This window comes from Manacus candei, unplaced genomic scaffold (genome assembly GCF_025592945.1).
Source record: "Manacus candei isolate 608988 ecotype Guabito, Panama unplaced genomic scaffold, ASM2559294v1 h1tg000050l, whole genome shotgun sequence".
Taxonomy (NCBI): Eukaryota; Metazoa; Chordata; class Aves; order Passeriformes; family Pipridae; genus Manacus; species Manacus candei.
The window spans coordinates 4,113,952-4,129,599 of record NW_026138098.1 but is presented as its reverse complement, the minus strand read 5'-3'; the positions used below and the strand labels follow the sequence as shown (position 1 = coordinate 4,129,599).

At 45.9% G+C, this 15,648-nt stretch overlaps 1 protein-coding gene and 1 long non-coding RNA gene across 5 annotated transcripts in view; one reads left to right on the top strand and one right to left on the bottom strand.

Annotated features, from left to right (window-relative positions):
- LOC127477212 (uncharacterized) overlaps positions 1-15,648 on the bottom strand; it is a 629,249-nt gene that overhangs the window by 54,302 nt on the left and 559,299 nt on the right. The gene's annotated exons all lie outside the window — the stretch shown is intronic.
- The window catches only part of CTBP2 (C-terminal binding protein 2), a 137,912-nt gene that overhangs the window by 109,262 nt on the left and 13,002 nt on the right, over positions 1-15,648 (top strand). The window lies entirely within an intron of this gene.

Below are 15,648 nucleotides of genomic sequence, written 5' to 3'. Positions count from 1 at the left end.
CCTCCAGAGCTACATGTGCTACAGTTTTTACTTGCTCTTTGCCTTGGCAGTCTCTAGCATTGTTTTCCTCCTCCTTAGGAACACAGCCAATTTTCTAATTAAGGAAACCACTCTGCAGCCATTGTGGCTGTTCATTTAAGTTCTTTGTCCTTAAGTTTCCAGCTCCCCAAAAGATTTGAAGTCAGTCCTTACTCCAGCTGGAGGAGGACAGGAGCTTGGGCTCAGGGCAGGCTCTTTCTCAAACTCTGTTAAGAAGCAGGCACTGGGCAGCACATTCACTTCATAAGAGCTTCAAATCCACCTCTGGCTATGACAAATACTGCTGAGGTTATTTTTCTATTGGATTCTTATATAAAATGAGAAATAAATATCACTTTGTGCTGGGCTTTACTGCTTACTGGGCTTTGAGCCTAAAAGGATTTAAAAGTCATCATGCTCTGAGGGAAAGTCGTAGTGAGAAAGAGGAGATGGGGGGGTTGCTCCAGCCAGCTGTTGGGATTTGGGAAAAGGCTTGTCCTGACCGATGGAAAGGAGACGGAGAGGCAGCCAGAGCTTGTGCAGCTACGCCCACTGAGATTAAGACCAAATTAGAAACTCAGCTTGCAGGGGTTTATCATTTCCTTTATATTATGGCATTAATAAACACAAATCTTTATCTTTTAGTCATTATCCTCTCTTGTATCTTTTGTTAATGAGCACTGTCCTTAGTTCAGGCTGCGCTTATAACTGGATAGGGAGGAAGGAAACACGTTTGTTATTGTGCCATGCAGAAGTACCTGGGTGTGTGAGGAAAGAATATGGGCCCTTCTTAGGGTGTACCAGCTCCTCCTGTCAGCCTGGAGCTGGACAAGAGTCCTGGGGAAAAAGCCATGTTAATGCAGCACAGTTCAGTGCTTTTGGTATTTCACAGCGAAGCACAATAACATTTTTTCTCGTTTTGTTTCTGAAGTACATAAAATTCAGAACATATGCACCACGTCAGGGGTGCTCTTGCAAGTCAGTCCAGAGAAAATGCTCAGATCAGGCCTGGTCAGTCACCCAGTAGGAACTCTTAAACTGAAAGGCAGTGGGGTTAGATTAGATATAAGGAAGTCCCTAATTACTGTGAGGGTGGTGAGGCCCTGGCACAGGTTGCCCAGAGAAGCTGTGGCTGCCCCATCCCTGGAAGTGTCCAAGACCAGTTTGGATGGGTCTTGGAGCAACCTGGGCTAGTGGAAGGTGTCCCTGCCCATGGTAGGGGGTTGGAACTGGATGATCTTTGAGGTCTCTTCCAACCCAAACCATTCTGTGATTCGATGATTCCATTACTCCTGCACAACTTGGCTTCACTGTGGAGAGCCACAGGGGCCTGGTGCTCAGCTAGGGTTGGGCTCTCCATCCCAGTTGATCTGCTTTCCATCCTAGATAGATCCCATATGGAAGGGAGCTCTCTACTAGCCAAAATAAAGACACTCAGCAATCTGCCAGAGCCAGTTAAAGCATGTAGTCTGTTACAGGCAGAAAGAAATACAGTTTGGGGTAGAGAATACAAAATACATTTGCAAGGCATCTGAGCCTGATGCTAAGACATTCTTTCTCTCAACATTGTTGTTGCCAATAGCTTCTCTTGTGCTCAGACCAAAACTATTTAGGGTGGAACATTTGCTCCCTACTTTCTAGCAAGCCTGGTCACAGGAATGAAGAATGGATTCTTTTAGTGGCCGCAGCTGGTTTGAATGATCCCCACACTGAACCCATTGACTCCAGGCACTCCTCATGTGATTCACAAGGAAGTAGCGACTGGTTTTTTGTTTGTGTGCCCAGCAGGGGCAGAAACAGTGGAGCACTCTCAAGTTGGTTGCTCGAATCCAGGCACATGCCAGGAGGAGTTCCCGTGTACGCTCTGTACCTCACACAGCAAACATGGTTCACCAGCTCAGTCCAAAGGCAGGAGTCAAAAAAGGGTGAGATGTTTTGTTGTCATGGGTGTCTGTGCTATATCCTCACCAACACCTCCTGCAGGGCCCCCAGAGAGCACACCAGCATGACTGCATTTGGTACAGGTCCATCATGTTCATTAACTGAGAGCTGGAAGACAAGTCCTTCACAAGAGTTGTGACCCTTGCATTACATACAAAGCAACACAAAAAGTCACAAAACCCATCCATGTCAGTTGGCAAGACCTCGAATCTGGCACTGAGAGGGATTGGCACCTCTCAATTTCTGCTTTTTCTGAGAAGCAACAAAATAGCTTGTTTTGGTAAACTCAGGGAATCGTTTCCAGACCCTGTGACAAATCTGCATCTCTTCTTCTAGGGATCTCTCTGCTGGTTTTTAAGCTGAAGGAGAATTGATTTAGATTAGATATCAGGAAGAAACTCTTCCCTGTGAGGGCGACAAGACCCTGGCACAGGTTGCCCAGAGAAGCTGTGGCTGCCCCATCCCTGGAAGTGTTCAGGGCCGGGTTGAACGAGGTTTGAAGCAATCTGGTTTAGCAGCCTTGACAGGAGGTGGAACTGGATGGTCTTTGAGGTCTCTTCCAACCCAAACCATCCTAGAATTCTATAATTTTTAATGCTGAGAGCAACTTCTACCAAGTTTCTACAGAAGAATCACCTTCCTTTATCCTTCTGAAGGAAGAGGCCTTCAGGGATACAAATGGACACAGAAAGTGTCTGCTCTCAGAGAGAGGACAGGTCAAGGAAAGTGACCCATTTGTTGGGCTGAGAGCCAGGAAGAGATTTGGGAAAAAAAAGTACTGCCACTGCATGGAAGGGGAATTGGTGGTAATTACTAAGCCATCTCTGTCTTCTTAGTCAGCTGGCCAAGCACTACGGATTTTTTGGCACTATATTGGATTTTTCAAATTTTATTATCAAAGATTTTAATTAGAGGAATCGATTACACTGAGTACTGAACACTTATCTCTGAGGTGTGGAGAATGAATGAATGCTGGAATGAATGCTGAAAACAGGGGCATATTTGTGTGTGACACTGTGCAATGAATGCTCCTGTAGCTGGTTGTCCTGATGAGTACCGTGCCTGTCTTCACCTCTTTGCCAGTAGCCTGTGCCTCTTGGTCACAGCCAGCGGGGTGGTTTCGTGTCAGTGGCAGCTCTTGTGCGAGGGGATTTGGGATCCCCAGGACCCAGGCACCATGTAGGATCATTGTTGCTGCAGGAACTTCTTTTTCAAGACCACAGGGAGCTCTCTCAGCTCACCCAGTTCATTTGGTATGTTTTGTAATCTGTATGATCAAATCAAGTGTATGAACATGTAGACAGGGGTGTGATGCATCAGCACCCTCCTTTGCCAACTACTTCCTACCGCAAGGCAGGAAACTTTGTCAGCTTTCTGAAACTCTCCCTCTCTTCCCCCGCCTTGTTCCCAACCAAGAAATGAAACCTGCTTGGTTCATTTTGCCATACCTCACTTTGGGGAGGGTTTAGGGCACAATTTTAAAACTTTAAAAAAAAAAACCAAACACCACCAAACGATTAATTGAGAATAACCACATGTGTATAACTACAGCTCTTGGGTTGATAGGCGATGGGTTTTACTGAACCAATAAAATAGTGAAAACAGTTAGAGGAAAATAGCTTACTGCAGTGATATAGTTCAGTGTGATTTACAGTTTTATAACTGTAGGGAAATGTGAAATATTTTTCACTATCTTGAGTATACATTATTAGATAAACCTATATCCTGAGCTTACCTACATCAGCACCAACTTTTTCTCTGTGATAGTGAAGAGACATAAAAAAGAAGATATTTTCAGCCCATTAGAGTTAACGTGGTTTCAAGAGCAGTCAGTTTCTCTACAGTCTGGATTTTATTTGTCTCTTAATGTGCTGAGGATGGCTGTAGGAAATGCCTCCCAGCAGCCGTGGGAGTTGCACTGTAGCAAATGCTTTGCATGCACAAGAAAATAAGACACCTTACTGACCAAAACACCAGCTCAGGAAAAACAGAGAGAAAATATGAATCTGGGCAGGAATTCTTTGTTCCAGCATCCTGATCTCCTCCCTTCAGCTCTTGTTGCATTGCTGAGGTTGCCCCCCCATGGGGGGCAAGAACAGGGCTGCCCTGTGCTTCAGTGAGGTCCTTCATGCCTCACTCTGTGGCCAAAGGGGTGTGGTGGATTTTGAGGGCTCCTAGAGCACAGCCTGGAGCTGGGACAAGCTGCTTCCCAAGGGAGTGGGAGGGTAGGAATCAGCCAGTCATCCATGGTGCCCCAGGGTGGTGGTCAGACCTCTGTGGGGCCCCACATGGTCAGGGGGGAGGTGGGTGTCGAACTGCTATAGCACAGGGAATAACTCATGGTTCTTGGAATTGAAAAATGAGGATCTGCCAGTGTGTTATCTGGATTAATGAAGATGAAATGTGCTGTATAAATACATCAGAAGCGTGATCGTGCCGTTATCCCTTGGGCTACTCTGGCTCACAAGGAGAAAAGGTTGATTTGTGTTTGTAGATGATTTCACTTGCTCTACCAATGTTCATTTTTGTTTTAGTATAAAACCCAGGGAGCGTGTATTTTTTTTTTGCTCAGAGATGGAGCAGATTAGCAAAGATTTTTCTAGGTTATTGTATCTTAAATAGCTCTGGTTTAAGATGTTTCATCTGTCATTACTTGTTAGCGATACTGTTTTAAACACTGATGATAAATTAGGGAGGTTACAAGCTCTATTACCCAAGGAACTGTGTAATATTTGGACATTGAACATGGTTTCCATAAACCAGGGGGCTGACAGGGCTTAGTGCCCTTCAGCTGGTGTGAGAGAGGTGGAGATGGAGCAGCTGCAGGGGTAGTATTTGCAAAATGATGGGGGTTTAACGTTGCTTTGACTTGAGCCCACCCTGGGTGTACAGGAAAAGCCCATGTGGAAACCCTGGCTGGGGTGATGATCATCACTTGTACTGACAGGTGGAGGGTCCCAGGGTGAATGGGTGCTTTTGGTATCAAAAATTTGGTGGCGGTGTTTGGTTGGCATTGCCTGACCCCCGTCTTAATTTAAGATGTGAAATCTGTGGCTGGGGATTATCACTAATCCACAGAATGTTTTTAGGGTCTGGGATGAGAAAAAATGTTTGGTATGTTCTCACCCATTCCTAGTGCACACTCTTCATCCAGGGCCCAAGAACAGCCTGGATGGAAAGATCTGGAGGGGTTTGCTTCAGCCTCCAAAGCTTAGAGAGGACGGGGAAGGTGAAGTGAGCTGGAGGCACCACAGCTTCCTCCCTGGTCCTTACTTGGAGCTTTCTTCCATTGTACCAAAAGAAATCACATCTGTGACGTTATATGAGATCTTTTTGGAAGAGTTTTGGGCTGTTCTGGCCATGTTCAGGTTCAGAGGCTGTTGTCCAGACCTGCAGCCCGTATTTTGCAGCCAGGCAGGAATGCTAGAGGCCAGGAAAAGCCTGATAAAGAACGGGAAAGTTAATCATTAAACTTTTGGTTATCTTTATTCAGCCTGGAAAACTGAAGCCAGACAAGGTTTGCAGGGAGAGATAATATCTTTTATTAGACCAGCTTTGTATGGTTAGAAAAAACCACACGTGCTTCTGGGACCATGTGCTTTTCTTCAGATCTCCACAAGTGCACAACGCATTAAAAATAAAATTCATTTAATTTTCAAAAGGTTCAGAGGATATTTGAAAGAATTGAATTCAAAAGCAAGTTGCAAAAAAATATCTCATTTGGTTAAATTTGATTTGGACATTTTAAGAAAGATTTAATATCCCTGAATTACAAAAGACTTTTTTTCTGGTTTGAAGTTTACTCATAGAAACCTGACATCTGTGTACCAAAGGGTGGTCCAGCCCTGACACAGCTGCCCAGGGCAGAGGTGGAGTCCCCATCCCAGGAGGGATTTAAAAGCTGTATAGATGTGGCACTTGAGGACATGGGTTAGTGGTGGCCTTGGCAGTGCTGGGGGAATGGTTGGATTTGATGATCTTTGAGGGTTTTTCGACTTAAAGGACTCTATGATTCTAAGAAGTCAAAATTTCTACATTCAGCCTCAAAAGTGTGTTCTTTCGTGCACCTGAAAATCTTTATAACTCTATGGTCGTGCTCTTATTTCTTGCTGAAATACCTACAAGGCCATTTTGCAACCTCAAGATGCTCTCAAGAACCAGGAGTTATTGGTGAGCAGCCAGTGAGACTCTACAGAGCTGCAAAGTCAGAAATGTTAAGAAGGTTGAGTTTAATACACAGAGTTCTTTGCTCTGACCACCACTATTCTTGCCCTCGGTGTAAAAAAAAAAAATGTGATTAAATGATCATATTCTAAGATGTGGAAGTTTGTAAATAATAAGTGTATTGTTATTAATCAAGATAATTTCTCTGTTCCGGGGGATAAGATGTTATTATTAATAACATTTCCAGTGAGAGGTTTTGTGTGTTCACCCTGACCTCATGAAATCTTCAGCCTGCAATCCAGTTTTTTGTTGAGTGTTTCCTTTTTTCTTTTCTGAGTGCTTTTTTTTTTTTTGATAGCCTTCTACATCATCCAGTACACCAATTTAAAATTCCCTCAATCCAGCTTAGTCTCAGCTGTATTAATGCATTGCTCGAGGGCACAAATAGCTAAAAAGGGCTGTATTGTGTGGCATCTCTAAAATCTTTTTTCAGAGAAGTTGGATAAAGAGATTGAGGTTTCTTGGGGGGAGGGGTTATGGGTTGTGGTGATTTTTTTTTTTTTCCTAGCTGAGTGAACAGCCTTGCAGGTGGCTCAGAAAGATGTCAGGGCAGGAGATGCTACTGGACCCCACATCACCCCATTCCTTGAGCATTCCAGCTCCTCTGGGAAGGTGGCTGCAAACACAGTGTGGGATCCTTCTTCATTTTACTGATGTATCTGGGGAGACAGCTTTACAGCAATGTTGAAAATAATCAAATATATTGGTTAGGGAACACGGGTTGAAGCAGGATTGAGTTTCTCTTCGATGTTTTTCCTAGGATGTTACACATAGAGCTCTGTCTTCTTAATGTGGTCATGACTGGGAAATACTGCCTGAGGTACAACCAGCCTTTTTCAAAAAAACCCAGAAACTACTGGGGTTCATGGAATGATTGAATGGTTTGGGTTGGAAGGGACCTTTTAAGGTCATCGAGTCCAGCCCCCTGCATGAGCAGGGACATCTTCAGCCAGACCAGGTTGCTCAGAGCCCCAAAGGGTGAAAAGCCTCCCTCTGTAAACTGTTCCTCAAAGGATAAAATCATTCTTCTGTACATCTTTCCAGTGCTGCATGGTGCAGTTATCTCCTTTATCTCCCACGACAGTGCACCTTCCTGTCTGGCACATCCTGGATAATGTTCCTGGAGGGAATATCAGCCCCATCCAGGGAGCTGTTGCTGTTACGGACAGCGCAAGCTGAAACATGGGATGAGCTGGAGCACGTACTTGAGCATGTCCTCCTCCATGGTGGGTTTCCTGGTGACCTCAGTGACTTCCCTGGCTGAGAGGAGAAGGGCCAGGACCTGGGGAGCTCTGGGATGGGCATTCTGCCTCCAGGGACCTCCCACCCAGGCTGAGGCCACGCTCGAGATGCAGAGGTGGTGGAGCACAGATTTTGTTTGCTAACCCTGGGAGAGCAGGTGGGGTTTGGTGGTCACTGCCAAGCCTGGAGTTTTGTTTGCCCTGTTTTTATGGTTCTGCGCTGCTTTAAGTGTCAACAGGGATATAATGTGTGCCCTGTTTGGTTTTTTAAAGTGTAACCATGATAAAATCCTACGATAGACTTGTAAAGCATTAGTTGTAAAAGCAAATCAACTTTAATAGCAAGTAGGTTGTAGTTAAGTGCTTTCAAATGTTAGTATTTGGGGTTTTTTCTCACTTAGTTATAATCCAGTGCTACAGGGAAGTGAGGGTGTTTATCTTAGGGAAATGAGTGGGATTTGCAGGCATTCATCACCTCCCAGGACTTTCCAGGGTTATTCCCTCACTCGTGTACTTCCATTTTGCCATCCTTTCTGCACTAAGAGGAATTGGTCTCAAATTCCTCCAAGGGTGATAGGAGAGAGCACAGAGGAGCACCAGGTACAGACTGGGAAGGGGAAAGAAATGGGGAAAAAGTGGTGAGAAACTAGGACAACAAAAGCAGGAGCCTTTTTTGGGCTGGAGAAAAGCTGGAAACCATGGCAGTTCTTGATCTTCCTCTCTGTGCTGAGATTTCCTTCATTTAATCTTCGCTGTGGAAGTGGGGTGGGGATGTGAGAGAGGAGAAAGTTATCAAAGGTCCCGTGCCCTCAGCAGAAATGTTCCTGTTCGTAGGCTGAGCGGTGGCTGTTCCGGTCTCCAGAAGGGATGACCTTGCAGTGGGGTCACTGAACAGACGGTTCCAGCTGGGCCTGTGAGCTTGGCAAGGGCCCAGGAGCTATTTTAATAGGTCTTAGAAGGGACGAGGCCTTGGCAAGACCTGTGGGTTTGGAGTGAGCTCACCGTTTTTCCTCTTGTAGCGAGCGAGCATCATGCAAGCTGTGGAAGAGCCCCCGGGAACACACATGGTGTGGCTCACAGGGCTCAGGGACAACCCAGGGACAGCCCATGTGCTGCTCTGTCTGCCAGAGCACATCACTCACTGCCCCTGGCTGGAAGCTCCTGTGCCTTTTATCAGTTTGAATGAAGGCGCTGGGGATGTCCGGGTGGATTTGAAGGATTGGAGCCATCCCTTGCCCCAGGCCAGGGCTTCGGCTGCTCCCTGGCCCATCTGCACTGTGTGCAGGAGGAGCTGAGGCAGCTGCCAGCCCTTCTTGGCACTCTGTGCTTGGCCAAAGGTTGTTTTGGGGAGGCTCCTACAGTCAAGCTGGGCTCTCACTGAAAGCTCCCACATGCCCTCATGGAAAGAGCATGAGGTAAAGCCTGGGATGGATCCTCGGTGGGTTGTTGTCCCTTCTGGCTGTAAAAGAGTGATTTTAGATGACAACAGCTACAGGTGGACATGGAAATGAGGATTTATCTTCCAAAAGGCTGCCCAGGCTCCCACCCCAGCAACTAGGTCCTGTCTCTCCAGAGAAAAAATCTCCTCCGACATTGTCTCGACCCTCCTGTGAGGTCTAAACCTCCAGCAGATCTCAGGAATTCCAGGAGCAAAGCAGAGTAGCACATAGGAAGCCCTGTGTACATGTTGCTTAAAAGATTAAGAGCACTTTCTGTCCAGCTTAATGAGTAGGACTAATGTCAGTGGTTAAAAGCATAATTTTATTCCTACAAGTATCTCCCAACATGGCATTTTCTTTGTTTTCCACTCAGAATCTCTCATTATCAATGTGCAAACACAAGTTCCAAAGGTGCTGGTGGCACATGGACAGCTGGTGTGATTGAATCCTTCTCACTTCCCAAAACTGTATCCAAGTGCTTATTTTGATAGTTTACCTTTTCTTTTTTCAATTCGAGGGAAATTCCCAGTCTAAACCATGGGTCTGTCTGTGTGATAAAGCCAAGTTTGCACCCCACAGTGCTGGTACGTTGTGGACAGCCCTGCTTCTGGTCTGGTGGGGGTCTCAGGCAGCAGAATTCCAGGCTGTCTCCATGCCAGCGCTGTCACTGCTGGTTGACAGGCTCGTCTGTAGCCTTGATTTCTCTATGTCATATTCCAAAACATCTTTACAGGCTCTGAATCCCTCAGGGCAGTTTGAAGTCCGAGCAGCCTCCTGCCCAGATGGCCAATCTCAGCAGCTCTCCCCTGGCAGCAGAATCCTTCTCCTTGGGTTTATTTATTTTATCTTAAAAAAAAAAAAAACAAAACCAAAAAAACCCCAACCAAAATCCAAAACAATGAAAGCTGTCCATTTCCTGGAGCAGCTCAATTGTTTTTTTTACTGCTGTACTTTGTTTCCATTTGGATAGAAGGGAAAAGATAACTGGATAAAGAGGATAGGGAGGGACCCTTAGGAGAGCTGGCGCGGGATGTCGTCCCTCCTGCATGATGCCACATGGCTGGAATGTGTGGCTCAGAGGTGAACATCACACCCATGAAAAATAAAGGAGATATACTGCAGCTCAAGTGGCAGCATGGGAGAGAGTGCTGGATAATATCAGGAAGGCTGTCCACTGAGCACCAGGAATTTGTTTCCAACACTGGGCTTGGTAATGGAGCACACTCAAGGAGAATTTGTTGGGATTTTTGCTACCTTCTCCATATTTTTTTAATAGGAGCTGCAGAGCTCAGCCCTGGGCAGTGGGACAGTCTGAGTGTCTGCATGGTGTCTGAATCTGCCACACAGACCCTAACTGGATTTTTCCCCTTTTTTCCCCATCCTTCTCTTACAAAAAAAAGAACACAAGAAACCAAGCTCTTCTGAACAAGCAGTTTCTCTCCCAGGTGCTTCTTTTAGCTTTCTTGGTAGCATCCCTCACCACCCCATATGGCCTCTCCATCTGCTCTGCTGTCTCTCTCCCGTGCCCTGGCAGCTCCCACTGCCTCCCCGCTTTTGCCATCCCATCCATCCATCCATTCCCTCCTCTGCACTCCTGCTCCTCAGGGTCCCTGGAGGCCCTGGGCCCCAAGGCATCCCTCAGGCACCCCTGCGTCCCATCACCTTGTATGGCCATGAGGAGTTCCACCTTAGACCTTGCTTAGCTCCTCTTGAAGTCACTCCTTACCTGTGACCTGGGGAAGTTGGTGTTTGTAGACACGGATTTACCGACCTGACAATCTGGGAATAACCAAAACACCCACAATTTGATATGTAGCACAGACCATGTGTTATTATTCCATTACTCTTTTATTCCATTAATACCAGTTTATATCCTTGCAGCTGTATCTGGACGAGATTTACTTCATCCCAGAGTTTACTCCATAGAAAAGGGCTCCAGAGTTTTGGAAAGCTTGTGCTTGGCTTTGGTGCCCCAGAATTGCATCACTGTGGCATCAGCAGTGGGTAACACTTATCCAAGTGCTTTAACAGGGTACACAAAAGGTGGTGTTTCTGGTGTGTGTGTCTACAGGAATTCAAATAAGAGTGAGAAAGTACCTTGTGTATATATATATATTTTAACTGAGCATTTCTTTGTTGCTGCTGTGTCTGTAGTTCAGCTGGGAACTGTACCCACGGTGCTATCAGCTAATGAGGATATTGTTTTATACGGGAATTTCCCATGAATTTTTAAAAATACTTTCTTGAAGGAAGCCCTGAAAAGTTACTGAAAAGGGAACTGGCCAAAGTCCAGCTCCTGTGTGCTGATGGGAGGAAATGTGCTGGAGAGGTCAGGGCTTTGCTTTGCGTCAGTTCAAACATCCAGGTCTCCTCTGAAGCAGAAGATTTTGCAGTCTTCCCCTGGTAGGGTCCCGGCAGTCTCCAAGATGCTTTGCTTAAAAAAAAACCAAAACAAAACAAAAAAAAAAGAAGGATGTGATTACTTATAAAAAAAAAAAATTTATGTCACTTTCTAAACTTGCCATGTATTTGTGTGGCTCCTGTCTGCACAGTACCAAGTGCCTCTAGATTATTTGCAATTAGAAAAAACAGTAAATATCTGTTTGTTGGGTTTTCTTTCCCCCAAGTGTGAGATGAGATTTGTGTCTTATTTCATTTATGCATTTATTATGAGAAGCATTTATTAACTGGAAAAGTTAAATGAAAGGAAGAGCATCACTAGTGAGCACAGTGTGGTTGAGGAGGATGGTCCTCTGGGATGCCTTTCCAAAACATCTCTGTGCCTTTCCAAAACATCTCTGTCCTCACAGAAACCTTCATTGGCACCTTTGCCACTCACCTTTCTGCTTGCAGGTGATGCAGCTCGACCCCCCCCACCACCCCCTTGTGTTATCTGTGACTTCAGGAGGGAAACCCCTCCATGTACCCTGCTTACCCCACTGCTTTGTGTTTGTTTTTGTGGTGCTGCTGCTCAAGGCTATCAGCCTGTTTCAGGAGCCTCCTTCAACATGCTCTGCGTGGAAAGGCATGTTTCATTTTTAAGTAAAAAAAAAAAAAAAAACCCCGCACACAAAAAAACCCAAACAAACATAAAACACAGCGTGGCACAGATTAAATCCATTTGAGACAACTTGAAAAAAAACCCCGCCGTATGTGCAAGTCAATAGGAGGAGGGGAGTGGAAGGGGGAAAAGCAACTGTGACATATACAAACCCTTTAGTGTGCATAGCATAAGATTTTTTGGCTGGCACTCACATGATTTTATTCAAGGGCTGGGAAAGAACTACGATTAGTTAAAAGCTTCGGCAAAGTCTGGAGGGAGTGCTCTGAAGAGTTGGGAGCCGCGCAGAGGTGACTGTAACTCCTCTCGCAATTTCAGACCATTCTTCTGGGGCTCAGGACAAAAGCCTTTTCTTTTCCCTCCGTGTTCAAAGAGACATTTGTCTTGAGATGTTGCAGCTGTGGGCCACGGGATCGCTTGTTTGAAGATATCCCCTCGTAGACGAAAGGAGAGGCAACGCACTGAAAAGTGGTAGTATTTTATCGTGTGTGGGTTCCCCCCCTTCCTCCTCCCTCCCTCCTCCTCCACTGCCATGTGTGGTTTTTAATAAGAAGAAGAATGTGGAGGCAACATTTTCCAGGCAAGGGGAAATTTCCTGTTTCTTTTCTGTTTGTTTAATAAAGTGTGTAGTTGACTGTAAAACTGTAGCTACTTGGTTGCGAGCGGGTAATTCAGGCGAGTGTCAGGATCGCTTCTTGATGCACTTTTATATACTGCAAGGGAACATGTTTAAAGCCTCTTTTCTCCTTTTTTTTTTCCTTTTTTTTTTTTTTTTATTTTAATGCTGCGTGGCGTAGGCAACTGAGATTAATAAGAATTAGGCAAATGGCTTCTGCTTTTGTTTCGGTGAGATAGTACCAGCCGTCTTGTGGTCACACAAAGGCTGCCATTTAGCAGGGAGCACTCCCTAATTCTCTTGGCAGGGGTGCCATTGGGATCGGATACAAGTGGGTGGCAAAGGGGAGGAGCGGCAGGAAAGGACAAGCAGGCTTTGTGTATTAAAAATGAAACAAAAGCACTTTATACGCGGGGCTGCGCGCAACAAGCGGCGCTGCCTGTGAGCCGGGGTGGAGTTGGAGTTCTCTGTGACTGCAAAAACCTTGCTTTTTTTGTTGTTTTGGTTTTTTTTTTTCCATAAACCCTTCCTTCTCTCCCTCTTTCTTAGCAAGCTCTCCCCACACTGCTGACCAGGGTCCGCGGGTGGCTGAAAACGCCTAAAGAAAATATGTGTTGAACAATACTTGCCCCAACTTTGCAAGAACAGCTTGGGGGGTTTCTCAGCAAAAATCAGCTTCAGATGGCATGGGAGCCACCGCATTTGGGAGGCTCTTGGGAGGGAGAGATGATCCCACCCCAGCCCCAAGGAGAGCTGGTTCCCTGCCTGCACAGAGGTGGTGATGCTCGTGGTTTACACAGCGTTGTACCCTCGGTGGAGTGGACCCAATGTGTGGCAGAGCGAAAGGGTTAATGGCTGCGATGTTTGATCAGAATTTTGGGGGGCGTGGCCGGCTGTTTAATTACTTTCTGATCCATGGCATACCTCGTTCTTAACGAAGCAGTTGCATGCAGAACAAACGTGCTGTATGAGCCAAGGTAAAAGAGAGAGCAGGCTGAGTGTAGCTTGGCTTTGTCAGCCCAAGTGTGTTATTTGAGTGTGTTGGTGCAGGAGGTGGGAACCAGGACGGTGAGGAATGGATGCAGTGTGGTGGAGAGGCAACGGGAGAGGCAGGCGAGGAAAACAGACCGTGGTTGAAGCTGCAAACCTGCCAATGGTTTCTATTAAAACGTAATTTCCATACATTATGCACTCCATCTCGTATTGAATTGCTTCAAAACTTTGCTTGTCAAACTGAAGTAAATTCCCTCACTGAAGTAGGAGAAAGGAGAACCGTTCCTGTGAGTACCTTGCAGGTTCCAGCCACATCCATCCTCAGCGACTGCACTTGTGGGTGCAGGCGAGGGTAACATGCCTAAGAAGCCTGTGTCACCATGGACAATTACATACCTAATCCCAAGGAAATACACAGATGCTGTTTCAAAAAAAAAAAAAAGACAAAAAAAAAAGCTGTGTTTCGTTTGACTTTCAGAGAAGCTTATGTAATGGCAGCATAATAAAACCCTTATTTCGGGGCTCGGATTAAATGTCAGAGTTTCAGATAACCCGTGGTTTCGTCTTCCACGTGCCACACTCAGAGGAAACCATCCCCAGCCTCTGTATGCCTGCTGCTCTCTGCCTGAGGATGGTCCTGGTGGGCACTGAGGTTGGCAATTGAATTGGACCCAGCGGGGCTGGGACCACCACGGCCACCTTGCCCCTGCATCAGTATTTACAGTTGTGGTGTGAGGCTGGTAGGTGATGCTCTAAGCCTTGGAGATCATACACATTAGTAAGCATTTAAGTCAGTGTTATAATTCACTCGCTTGTTAACCTGAGAAAATAATCTAGCTGGGGTATAGTGCTGCCCAGGGGGATTGTGTAAGCACTCGGAGATTTGTGCATGTTTTTATTCTTGCTTATCTGCTTATCGCAAGCTTCTTTCAGTTATCCAAATTGTCTCGGCTCTCTACCCTGCCTACTGACACAGTTGCACTCCCATCTGGATGAAATGCATGCAAACATAATGTATTACTTCCAGTAATGGAGTAGGAAAGAAGGAGTGAAGGACCTATTCCAAAGGTGCTCATGTGTACTGCTGAAAACCTTTGGTCAGGTCTGCTGGGTTGGTTTGTTCTTCATTTCTTTAAGCATATTGAATGGAAAAGGAACAGAAAGCCACTGAACCCACTCCATTAACTTGCCTGTTTCCATGGAGTTATTTTTTCCATGTAAAATCAGTGTAGCTACGTGCTGTCCCACATTTCATACAAAGCAGTGCAGGGTCCCTCCTCTGGATGATGCTCCTGGTGCCAGCAGGGCTGGGATTCATCGCTGTGTCCCATAGCTCCTGTGTCTGTCACATCTGCATCAGCTGGGGGAGATCCTGCTTAATGCTTCACCCAACAGCAATCTGGACAAAAAGGCACATTTAGTTTTGCCTTAAAAAATGAAATCAGTCTGTTGCTCTTTTCAAAATACACCCAAACAGCCCCATGGAGTTCCCTCAGCCAAGCCCTGTGCGTGTCCAGCTCACCAGCATCAGCACAACCACTGCACTTAAAGGCCAGAGAGATGTTGGCTGGGAGCCCTGGCAGGTTCTTGTGCAGAAGGAGGGTTTTGTAAGGACAGGGGCTTTTTGAAAACTCAAACCCAGATCCTCCAGCCCCAGCCATCTCATGGTGCAGCAGCAGAAATAAAACACCACATTGTACCCAGAACACCTGCTCCTCTCACCTGTACTCTTCACAGAAACTGCCTGGGCAACCAAAAGAGATATCTGAGATACTTTGATGAGTCCTAAAGTAGTAAACACCCTTACTGAGTGGTAAAAGGAGGCCTAAGAATTTCTAAGTGATGTGTCCAAAAATGAACCAGTTAATTCTCAGCAGAGCAATAAACAGGATATGAAAATGGACCCTCTGCAGCCCTTGGTGGTGATCAATTCTTTCCTCACCTCAACCTGGAGAATGATGGGTATACAAAGTAAGCTGAGCTCCTTTGCTGTTCCCACCATGGAACTTTTGGTAGTTGATAATATATCAGAGTATAACCTCTATGCTAAAGGGGTCTTCAGCGTCCTGCTCTTCCTGTGATTTTCCAGTAATCCCTTTTTAAGTAGTTCTCTGT